The following is a 12,004-nucleotide window of genomic DNA, read 5'->3' on the forward strand; positions in this document are numbered from 1 at the left end:
TGTGGAAAGTGGCCGGGACAGCCAGTCAGGCAGGTTCTTTTCATCTTTTATGGAAATGTAGTCCTTGGGGAAAGCATGGAGCGCTGCAGACAGCAACTGGTTTGCCCTAGGTGAAAGCTGTCATCAGCAGGGGCCAAGGGAGGTTCCCCGTTCCAGCCCATGGCTGCAGCCCAGATCTAGGAGGACGTGGGCAGCCCAATGGCCTGTAACTTATAGTTCGCAAGCTGCAAATGAGCGTGCCAAGAGCCAGCTGGCTCTAGACACGGTCATGTGCCCTTTGTGAACTACAAAAAGTCAAAATTATTCAACACACGGCTGCTTTGGGGCTACACCGGTGGCAGCATGACCCACTTAAAGTCTGATGCAAGAAGAAAGAAATGGCAAATTCAGTGGCTATTCTCCAGGCCCACGAGTGCCTCTCATCCCAACCAAGCCCAACTGAAACCTAACAAACCATTTCACTTCCCTTTGCCAGCAGAACTCAAAAGCAAACTCCAGAGACCAACCTTGGCTCCAGGGTGTAAAGCTGGAAGACTCTTCATGGACTCCAGCGGCGTCACATCGCATTGATGCTGCATGGGGTCGGTCTGGGCTCAGCTCGCAGGGAGACAGGCTTTTCTTGCGCGGGGTTAAGGTGGGGAGCTGATTTGGAGAACAAGCCCAGGGGAAGTGCAAAGGCCAGCCTGCACAGCTTGCACAGAGACGCCTGAGAAGGGAGGAGATGAAAAGGGGAGTCAAAGTGGCAATTAAATATTAAAGGACCAGTTCAGCACTAATTAATACTTGGGTGGAGAGAAAGGGTGGAAGTGCACGAAGCACTTGCAGACACTTGCTGCACTGTGCCTGGCTGGCTGAGTGCTTCACTGAAGTGGCAGAAAACTCTTGAAATTGCAAATAATCCATGCTCCAGTAGGATGGAAATCGTGATTCAAGAGGGTGAATTACAACCCAGCTGGAGACACTGGTCCTTCTCCCAGCTATGGTCAGAATCTGAGCCATGTTTGCCTTATTTCAACCCTTACACAAGCTGAGGAGGCTTGTGTATCACATTTACCAAGGTCCAAGAGGAGACCACACAATTACTCCCGGGAGGTTTCCTAACTGGACACATCACATCCCACTCAGAAAATCCCCTGCAAAACACTTGGGGAGCCACCATATGCACTTGCCCTGGTCTTACTTTTCTCTGGGCATCCATTTCAGGTCTCTGTGTGAGCTCCTGAGCGAGGTGGCCCTCCATTGGGAATGTGGACATTTTGTTGGTCCTTCTGACTTGGTCCCTGCAGCGTGGCCGAGCATGTTGCTCAGGGCTGGGGGCACTGTACAGCCCAAACACATGGGATTAGGGTGGGCTAAAATACAGGGTTTAGAATTGGGTTTGTAAAAAGGAAAAATTCCATTTCCTTTCTCCCTGGAATACTGCGTTTCCTTCAGTACCTTCAGAAGGAACTGGTTAAATAACACCCTTCTTTTGACCTGTTGTTATTTAAACCTTTTGTTCAAAAAGGTTTGGAACAAACATTTAAAGATGCCTTTTTCTGGAAGCATATTTTCAGCATTTCTGAAGCTCAGTTTCTAACCAAAAAAAGCAGAAACATTTCAACAATTTGAGAGAAGGAACCTTCCCCCTCCGCTCTCCTACTTGCTCTTGAGCCAAAACAACTGCTTTTCATTCTCCCATGGCTCTGATCCTCCTGAAATGGGCCATTTCGGCAAATTTCCTTTCCAAAACGTCAACTGGGTCATCCCTGAATGACACTGTCTCATGGCACTGATGCCATTGGGACAGAAGAGCTTGGTTCTTGCTGAATCCTGCAAGTCCTGTGGGGCTAAAATGAGACTGGCACAGGCAAGGGTCAGCCATTTACGGCCAGCTCTGCCCGCTCCAGTTTTCCTCCCATTGCAGGGGATTGTGCAGGAGCCAGACCAGCTGTAATCTTGCGGGATCCAGCAGCAGAGCTAGTATTTGTGGTATGAGTAGGGTTAGGGTTGTTACTATGAAGAAAAAAGGGCAAATTCACAGCTGAATACAGGTTGAGGGATTGGTTCATGGTTAATTCTCTGGTTGCGATTCCCTGGGCACGCGATGGATTGGGTCTGGGCTGGTATCAGCTGCTGCCCGTGTTATATCAATGAAGGCTCAGAGGGCTAAGGAAATTGCTTGTGCCCGCAGCAGTAAGTAGCTTACAGGAGGAAAGTTAACAGTAGCTCAGCTCTGATCAGCAATTAAAACAACAATCAGGAATGGGGCTGGCAGCTCAGCCATGCAAGCATGGGATGTCTCGATCTTTTGTTGGGATCTGCCAGCCCTGCGCAGGCAGAAGGAGTTTATCCCGGCAGAGACGAGGACCTTGTCAGTGCTACGTTCAACAGCCAGGATTAGGGTTGTATTTCAGAGTAGTTCTTCTGTCCTTCATTATACCTGGTCCTATTCCCAACTGCAGCTTTGATCATCACCTTCAAAACAGTCCAGAAACCTGATCTTAGGGAAACTGCCCCTGCTAGCATTAGTTTTTCCCAGCTAGCTTTTATAGTTGGAATTTAAACTCATCCTTGGCAAGACCATAATATTCCTATTTTGAAGGCATTATGGCAAAGCTTAGATCCATCAAGATAAAGAATGACACAATAAGGCTGTAAAATAAAAAGCTCTCCCCATGTTAAAACTTCCTAGCTGGTCATTCCTGTGATTTTCTTTTCCTCAGCATGGACAGACTCATACAGGTTGAGACTTTCTTGCGTCCTTAAATCTGCGTCCTTAGCACTGCCTTAACACACCCAAATGAGGAAGGGGAGAGCAGGAACCCCTTAAATAAGCCCCGCCACAACACAAAGAGCAACATGGTCCCCTCTTCACAGGGCCGGAGCAGGAGGGCAGACAGTTTTATACGCCCTGGAGCTCTCAGGCAAACTTTCCTATTGAAAAATCAGATTAGCAAAGCTGAGAGTCTCCCATCTATCTCCTGATACCTCGGCTGCGTTTGCCGAGGGGTGACAACAAGGGTCGTATCAGCCTGCAAAGCTACCAGACAAAACCACGGGAGCCAGCAGCACTTGTTACCTCCTGCGAGCAGTGCCGCTAACGAAGCAAGTGAGCTCAGGGGAGGAGAGACCTCCAGGTCGAGAGCTGTGTGCACCGGGGAGCATCGCACGGCTGCCTTTGGAGGAGACCCTGCGGAAACATTTGGAATGCAAACACTTTTGACTGCTGACACGGAAGGGCTGTATGCAAAGCATGGGTCTTAAGTCTCCAAGCGTGTATCTACCTCCATCTAACAATACTTCAGGTAGTTGGAGGGTTTTTTCCTAAGTTTTTTTTTCCCCATTGGGAAAATGTCAATTCAGGAAAAGAGACTTTTTTCACATGAAAAGCCCTGTACTAGCAAATGTCCTGTTTCAAAAAAATTAGTATTCTGAAATCTCGGAGCTGTGGCCCTTTCTGTGTTTCCAAAACAAAGTGCCCAGACCCACAGACAGCAGAAATGTGCTCATCTCTCACCTGCGTGTTCCTCAGCATCAGTCAAAATCCCCCTTTTATGCAAAGCTGCCCCCCTGTACAGCTCAGAGACCCAAGATATTGCCAGAAAATGGTGCCTCCCGGTGTACTCCTTGTCAGGTTTATTAACGACCTGTCCTTCTTGAATGAAAACTTGATGCCTGAGACTCACTGACCTGCAATACTCTCTTTTCAGCAACAATCTACCTCCATTGAGCCTGGAGCAGATACAATCTGAGAAAAGCAGGTTGTGCAGAGATGCAGTAGATACAGCAGAAAATGTGTGGCTTGCTCCCTTCTCTACCAGGACAGATGGTGGCATGATGAGTCTCGGCCACATCCTGCTTCCTCCCACATCTTCATAGCAAGACGGTTGTGAACATTTATTCACTTCGAGAGTTCAGGTCTCTTGGATTTGCTGGGGTTTACTTCAAAAACTCCACAGGCTCTTCATATTCTCCTTCGCAGTCTCTGTAGAGGCTATGTCTGGCTTGCTGCTCTTGCCGGGAGCTGAGAGAATCGAAGGCCGTGTTAGCAATATGGGTCACACATTGCACACAGCATCCTCTCCACCTTTAGCAGACCCGGAATGTGCTGCGAATCATGACTGACAGCACCCGGGAAAAACTCCTGTTCCTGGGACAGGCACAGGATGTAGAGAGTGTGACTAACACCATGCCAGCGCCTTCCTGAAGACTCAACCCCGTCCAGATAAGTGGTTCCACACCTTTATTTATTCTTAGGTTTAAAAAGAGGGTGTTCGCCCCATTCAGCACATTATCATGGCTAGATCTCCTTTCCTGTACTCCAGAGACATGGGTATTTCAATGCTAGGCTTTAGTGTGCTGTGAGACACTTGGGTATAGCATATTTTGCAGAATCAGGCTTGAAATTTGGGTCTCGTGTGAACTGCAGGAGCCTGGGAAAGGGGATGGCTGGTTCTGAAGTGTTTGATCTCGTACGAGTGTTCGGTGGAGTCCTGGCAGGACCATGCTGTGCAGGCTGTTTGCAAGATCCTCAGTTCCACTAAAAGTCAGCCGTGGTTTTCAAACCTTTTTGAAGCTAAAGAAGGTATTGTAACAGACACAGTTAGTCAAGGTGCGTTGATATATCCCAATGCCTTCTCTGGCCTTCCCCAGACTGAGAACCTATGTCCCAAATCCTCATAAGAAGAATATTTATGCGCAAAGGATGAATCAGTCTGGGATATCTCAGGATGCTCTGAGGGAACTGGCTCACTGTCAATCACGCTGGGAAATGGTGCGAGCATATGGGCTGCTTCAGAGCAAATGTGGCTGTGCTCCCAGCACAAGGCACTGCAGAAAATGGTACAATATATCTACAGTGAGATTTTCCCTGCCAAGACAATGCTGAATTGGGTCTCCGTGGGCCTCCTGCCCCTTCAAACACACAGCAAACTCATCGCATCTCTTATTTGCTTTAGTTTGCAATGTACTTGTGCCCAGAAACATAATTGCCATATGCCTGGTACCTTCTCAGCCCATGGTATTGTGTCAACAGCCACTCCAGCACTGCAGGAACCGCGCAGTCACCCTGAGAAGCAGAGAAGGGCCCTGCATGGACCTCTCCTTCCTGTGCTGCGTGTGGGCCATGCTCCAGCACACACCCTGGGCACACGGGATGGACAGAAATAACAACTGCCCATTAAAATCACCCTGTGAGCCTGATTCCTCAGTCCCTTTGAAATCTTGCACCTTATACGGATGCAGACGTTGTGGAGGGTGCTTCCTATCGGCACAGACAACTTTGCGCAAATTTTGGAAGGTGACAACTCCTCCAAGCCCATACCAGGACAGAGTGGTCACAAATGGCTTTGAATAAATAGGCACTAAATCTTATTTTTTCTTTATATTTCTAAGAAATTTCTACTTCACAGTGTCAGTGCACCTGCAAGCCAGAAAAAGGCAATCATGTTCCGCTTCATCTGGTAAATGGAGTTGCAAGGAGGAAAAGGTGGGCTCTGTTGAGTGCAAACATCTGCAGAGACATATGTCCTTCTGTGCACAACGGCACTGCTCGTGCCGTGCTGCCGGCACAGCAGAGCAGCAGCGAATCAAACCGCTTCTATAAGGGAGACCAAGCAGGCATCTAGGCCTTTCTCTTTAGGCACCCAGCACTGGCATTTTTGGCGTGTCAGCCTAGATGTAAGTGGCTGTTCAGATAAACGGGTCTGACTCAGGTCTTGGCATTCGAACTGTGACTAAAGCACATTTCTACCTCTGTATTAAACCCTCCTGAAGTTGCAGAAGGTGGGTAGCTACATTCACCTGTAAAATAAGCTCTGTACAGTGAAGGTGAGTGGGGCTCGATTTGCTAACGCAGCACCAGCCCGCCATGGACCTGTACTCTGGCTGCGGAAGCAATTTCCTCAGCTGAGACAACAGGAGGTTTATGAAGCAGAAGGGGCCAGGATGGCTGCTGCTGTACCCATGGAAATCTTCCAGCACGGGAGGTGTCTGGCATGCTGTCTCTGGCTTTGAGGAGTGAAAATACCCTTGCTATTTTATTGCTCCAGTGAACAGTGACAGGCCAGGGTTCGAACATAGCTGGCTGCAGATCTGCGAGACATTGCACATTGCTTGGAAACAGGCAGCCTGCTGCACGTGCAGCCATAGAGCAGGGCTGCGCAGGGATCTCCAGCCTTGCCTTGACCACGGTGACTCCAAGGGCTCGACTGTCCATGAAACTCATAACATGAGTGATACTGCACTGTCCAAAACATCATAGTGGTGTCACCATTGCAAGCAGTCAGCTTTGAGCGTGGTTTTCCTGAGACCCAGGGTAGCACTGCCTGCAGCAAGAGAGGCAGGGATGCATCCCCATCCAAAGAGACTGATCCAGACCACTCTGCCTGCATCCTGCTAACTCACCCACTACGGTTCACCAGGCACTGTGGAAGAAAACATTCCTCTGGATGAATGTTGTGTGGGCAAGAAGGATGGTCTCAGCTTGGAGAAATTGTCTTGTGGGCATCATTTGTGTTCCTAAAACAGTTTGGGAGTCCCATTTGCTCATCCTTCCTGTTCACTCTTGGGTTTTTTCCGTAAGGGGATGAAATCTTGGGATCAGCACATACCTCCCATAGAATGGCACTGAGATCTGCTCTACTGGTCTCAAACTGGCCAAGCAGAGGGGCCACAGAGTGGCAATATTGTAAATGGCAACAAGCCCTGGGGACAATAACAGCTTCTGGCCGATGGTGTGTGCTGATGGGCACAGGCAGCTCCTCCGCTGCTGCAGTGCAGGGGCAAGGGCCAAGCAGATTTTGAGGAAAGAGACTCCCGGCTTTCAGGAGTTCGGCCACCACAGCCGCTCCCTCCCAGCACTGACTGCAGGTGGGTGCGAGCCCAAGCAGCAGGTCCAGGCAAAGGTCTAGGAGGAGCTCCTGCTCTGTGCCAGCCCCCTCCTTGCATGTGGCTGGCACGGCTCGAACGTAGCCGTATTTGCAGCAGTCTGTTCGCATCAGTTGCCAGAAGGACTGCAGGACTTGCTGTTTCTTTCTCTGTGCTGGCGCTGGCTGCTCGCAAAGCCAGACGCACACAGCAGAGCGGGGAAGCAGCAGAACGCGGGTGCCTGGCCAGAAAGGCAGGGGCTTGTTTTGGAGCATGACTGTGCAACATGGCCGCACCGGCTGGTGGAAATGCCTCAGCTGGGAGATAACCATGCGGTGTGTACACACGTGTGCTGCTTGTTGTGAATTGCTTCAATCAGGGAAGCAAAACCCCGAGGATTTGCCCTAACTGGAAGAAGTACCAGCATGCAGGTAATATTTCCATCTCATTTTCCTGTTCCAGGGGATATCCACCAAACCCCTGAAATGATTACTTTAAAGCCCCAGGGCCCTAAGTGGATTAGGTGCCAGGAGAGCACCGCTTGCTGAGCAGCAGAGCTTTTGCCTGCCTTGCAGCTCATGCGACTGACGGGTGACAGGAGCTGCTCTGCTTGGAGCTGGGCAGCACCCATGTGTGCGTCTCCAGTGCAGCAGCTCCCAGGTTTACCGAGACAGTGACTGACAGAAATATGATGGTCTGTGTTGCAGAGGAGCGAGATGACCATCACAGCTCCCTCTGGTTTTGAAGTCCAGCCATATGCTCATGCACAGTGATGTTTTTGTGAACGGAAGCCTCGTTGCATACAGACCTCCCTTGGCATAGAGCATTTGGTGTTAATCACGTGCACACATAGGGGCTGAGAAAGAAGTGTCTTCAACTGCAATAAAAGCAGCTTCATTTTTTATTCCCTTTGCCCTATTCTTATTTTTCTTCATTGGTCACCTCCTGTATTGAACAACCCATTACGGATTCAGGTAAGGGGTCCTTTGGCTGTTACTGAGATGCTTTCAGGTTTTGCCCAAGACTTGGCTTTCTTTTGCAGGCTGCTGCTGACACTGAATTTTTCTTTCTGTCCTACTCCAAGGGAGCCAAATGTCAGATAGGGACTAAAAATGACTGGCAGCCATGGGAAGAAGAGCACATGTAGCCCCAGGGGCAGGTATCATCTTTGCTCACTGTGCCATCCCAGGGGTGCCAGCCAGTGTAGTCTCTTTAACAAGTAGTTATATAGTTTAGAACCACAAAATAGCCTGGCCTGCGCTTCCAAAGGGGCCAAACCCCCAAACATCTCCTGGGGCAGCAAGAGGGAGAACAGATGCCAAAACCAATGCCCAGGACTCAAGAGCAGGTTGTAGGTCCACCTTGCTACAAAGAGGTCAAGGCCTTATATTAAATCAATATATTTGCAGTGTAGCAAGAGGGATTCTGGGGGCTCAGGGATCCACTATGTCAGTCCTACAGGTACAATTATCTCAGAGGGCGATGCTAGCACTGCGTAAGTAGCGAAAGTGGGCTATCAGGAGCTGACATCCCATGATCTGCGTGGACGTGTCACTGCCTGTTCCTGACGATCCAAAGAGGAACAGGAGCAAAAGCAGAAAGGGCAGAGCACAGGGGGGATTGTCTTGTGACAGCGTCAGTGGAGATGAACCAAAGTGATCCAAGCCAAAATAGCCGATGGTAAATGTTAGCAATCAGCCAAGAGACTGCAAAACAGTGCGAGCCCGGGATCGCCACGCTCCAGCACCCTGCCCTGCCCGGGTGCTGCGTGGGCTTCGCTGAGCCAGCCACGACTGGTGTATGAAATGCTGAGCTCTGCTAACAGCAGCCAGGACATCGTGAATCAAGCTGAATTCTGCTTGGGGAAATGTTGATTTACGGTGAAGGAAAACGAATTGTGCTGAAAGTAACCATGCTAAGATAGGGCACCGTGAAATGAGCCATGCTGAACTGTGACTGCAGCGCATAGCAAATCCATTGGGAAATGCTCTTGGTCATGTCTGCCAGCCCATCGAGTTAAAGGCTTATTCTGCTTCCTCAGACTTCCCTAAGGATATGCCTGGCTTGTACTCCTAAAGCTTGGCTTGTACTCCTAAAGATAATGGGAGCCTTGTTATTGACTTTGGAGGGAGAGGGAGGAACCTCCAAACTGGGGGGACTTCGCACACACACAGCAAGTGAAGTGTAGTGTCCACTTCTGACTCAGACTTCTCTCGAGACAGAGGAGAGCTGCAGAGACAATGTTTTGCTTTTTGTTTGTGGAAGAAATGCAAGTGGATGGTGAGCAGGAGGGCTAGGAAAAGTAATAAGCTATACAAAAGGAAGAGATGCTTCAAGTAAAAAATGTATCAAAGCTCAAATGTGAAGTTTTTTTCTCTTATCTCTTTCACAGGTCAAGCAGGAGAGGTAAGAAATCTGTCTTCAATTGCCACAAATACCAATTAGTGACAAAAATACCCAACTCTCCTCCTGGGGCTTGTCCCCTTGGCAGCCTTCCTACCTCACCCTGCCTCCTGTGGAGACAACGGGTATGAGGTGGAGAGGAGCTCTTTGCCCTGGCTCTCCTGGGAATGGTGCAGAGGAGGTGGATGCCCTGGCTCTCCCGGGAGCAGTGCTTTCTGACCTTTTTCCATGTATGAATACCGAAGCCTTTTACTAGCAGAGGTTTCGAGCCCTGCTTAGGGAGCTCAAGCCCTGAGCCAGCAGGCTTTCTGCTCTTGGACACTTTTCATGAAATGAAGAGTAGTTGATGGATCTCCTAAGTTTCTCAGGGTCAGCAGCAGCAAATTGCCGTCTCGGACGACAGAGGGTTTTTTGCAGCATAGCAGCTTCATAAACCTGCCTCAGCCCTCAGCCACCTCTTACATCACCCCCAGTGCATCTTTGTCCCATTCACCTGTTCATATATTTTCCCTCTCCTTTCCCCGTCTCCCCTTTTCTCTGCTCACCAGCTTTTTTCTCTTTTCCACGTGTATCCATTACTGTCTGTCGGCTTTTTTAATATTCCTGACCCTACACCTCCCTTCTTTGCTCTTTTTCTCTTTGCTTCTACTTTTTTTTGTCATCTCTCTCTCTGACCCTCTCGCTCACCCACCTTCACGTCGGAGGGACACGGGGGACCAGCTGGACCTGTCTGATGCTGGAAGGTCTCTGATGTGGGTTTCCATGGCAAAGAGCCAGCTCCCGCACTGCCGAAGAGCAAAAAAAAGCCAACGTGACGTACGGACCAACCGCTCCAGCCCCAGCAATGTAACAACAGCCCCGAGAGGGACGCGGGCAGCCCCCCTGACTGCCTCGCGCAGTGCTTCGCCGCTAGCTGGGAGCATGAGCCCTGCTGTAGTCCCTGGGTAAGGACAATTAAAAAAATGAATCCATGTGTCGAATACTTTGCAGGCCACAGAGGAAACCTGCCAAGCTGTGGGAGTGAGGAAGTGTGATCACCCCCACTTCACAGACGAGGAGTTCACACATCAGGCTGAGCCAAACTAAAAGCTGTAAGATGCGGCTGTCTGCGGCTGTCTGTCAGAATCAGTGGGATGTTTGCAATTCACCCTATTCCCACCATCCTTTCAGCTCCCATGGCTTTATTATTATCATCATTGTTGCAAGTATTATTTAGCATCGGGAAGAAAGAAAAGCAAATAGCACCTATGTCCTTGTCATCACAGTAATGCCAGCCAATCTTTTCAGCAGATACCAGGTTTCAGTCTTTCTTGCTGGGCCACATAATACAAGCTGCTCTGTAGCTGCTCCTCGCAGCCTATCTGATCCTACCAGGCAAGCAACATTTCTGTGGCTAAGGCTCAGAAAAGCGGGCTGGTCCCCTGGGCGCGGGCAGCACCCTACAGCCCGGTCCAGCAGGGATCATCGCACTAGGATCCCCTGGGTGCGGGCAGCACCCTACAGCCCAGCCCAGCAGGAATCATTGCGCTGGGATCCCCTGGGTGCGGGCAGCACCCTACAGCCCAGCCCAGCAGGAATCATTGCGCTGGGATCCTCTGGGTGCAGGCAGCACCCTACAGCCCAGCCCAGCAGGGATCATCACGCTGTGATCCTCTGGGTGCAGGCAGCACCCTACGGCCCGGCCCCGCAGGGATCATCACGTTGGGATCCTCTGGGTGCAGGCAGCACCCTACGGCCTGGCCCAGCACGGATCATCACGTTGGGATCCTCTGGGTGCAGGCAGCACCCTACGGCCCGGCCCAGCAGGGATCATCACGTTGGGATCCTCTGGGTGCAGGCAGCACCCTACGGCCCAGCCCAGCACGGATCATCACGTTGGGATCCTCTGGGTGCAGGCAGCACCCTACAGCCCAGCCCAGCAGGGATCATCATGCTGGGATCCTCTGGGTGCAGGCAGCACCCTACGGCCCAGCCCAGCAGGGATCATCACGTTGGGATCCTCTGGGTGCAGGCAGCACCCTACGGCCCAGCCCAGCACGGATCATCACGTTGGGATCCTCTGGGTGCAGGCAGCACCCTGCGGCCCGGCCCAGCAGGGATCATCACGTTGGGATCCTCTGGGTGCAGGCAGCACCCTACAGCCCAGCCCAGCAGGGATCATCATGCTGGGATCCTCTGGGTGCAGGCAGCACCCTACGGCCCAGCCCAGCAGGGATCATCACGTTGGGATCCTCTGGGTGCAGGCAGCACCCTACGGCCCAGCCCAGCACGGATCATCACGTTGGGATCCTCTGGGTGCAGGCAGCACCCTGCGGCCCGGCCCAGCATGGATCATCGCGCTGGGATCCCCTGGGTGTGGGCAGGACCTTACGGCGCGGTCTAGCAGGGATCATTGAGCTGGGACACCGGCGCTGCCTGCAGCCTGCCCTCGGAAATTCCCTCCTGCTGGGTTCGGAAAGGCAACAGCCTACGGTCGGAGAGAGTCACCCACCCTGGCATTAGGCAAAGCTTTTTGTTCTTTAAACTGTCTCAGGCATTTAAGTCATTAAGGCAGGGAGAGCTTATTCTAAGCAGCTGGAGGATTAGTGGGAGTTATAGGATACTCTCCGGTCTAACACTCTCCCTTTTTTCTTGTAGCATGTGAAGCAAAAAGGATGCCACCCTCATGAGAAAGAAGGTCACTGCCACAGTGACGAGGCATGGCCAGGAGAAAGGAGAAGGTCATAGCCATCACCATGGCCACGCACAGGAT

Source organism: Calonectris borealis, chromosome 14 (assembly GCF_964195595.1).
Source record: "Calonectris borealis chromosome 14, bCalBor7.hap1.2, whole genome shotgun sequence".
Taxonomy (NCBI): domain Eukaryota; kingdom Metazoa; phylum Chordata; class Aves; order Procellariiformes; family Procellariidae; genus Calonectris; species Calonectris borealis.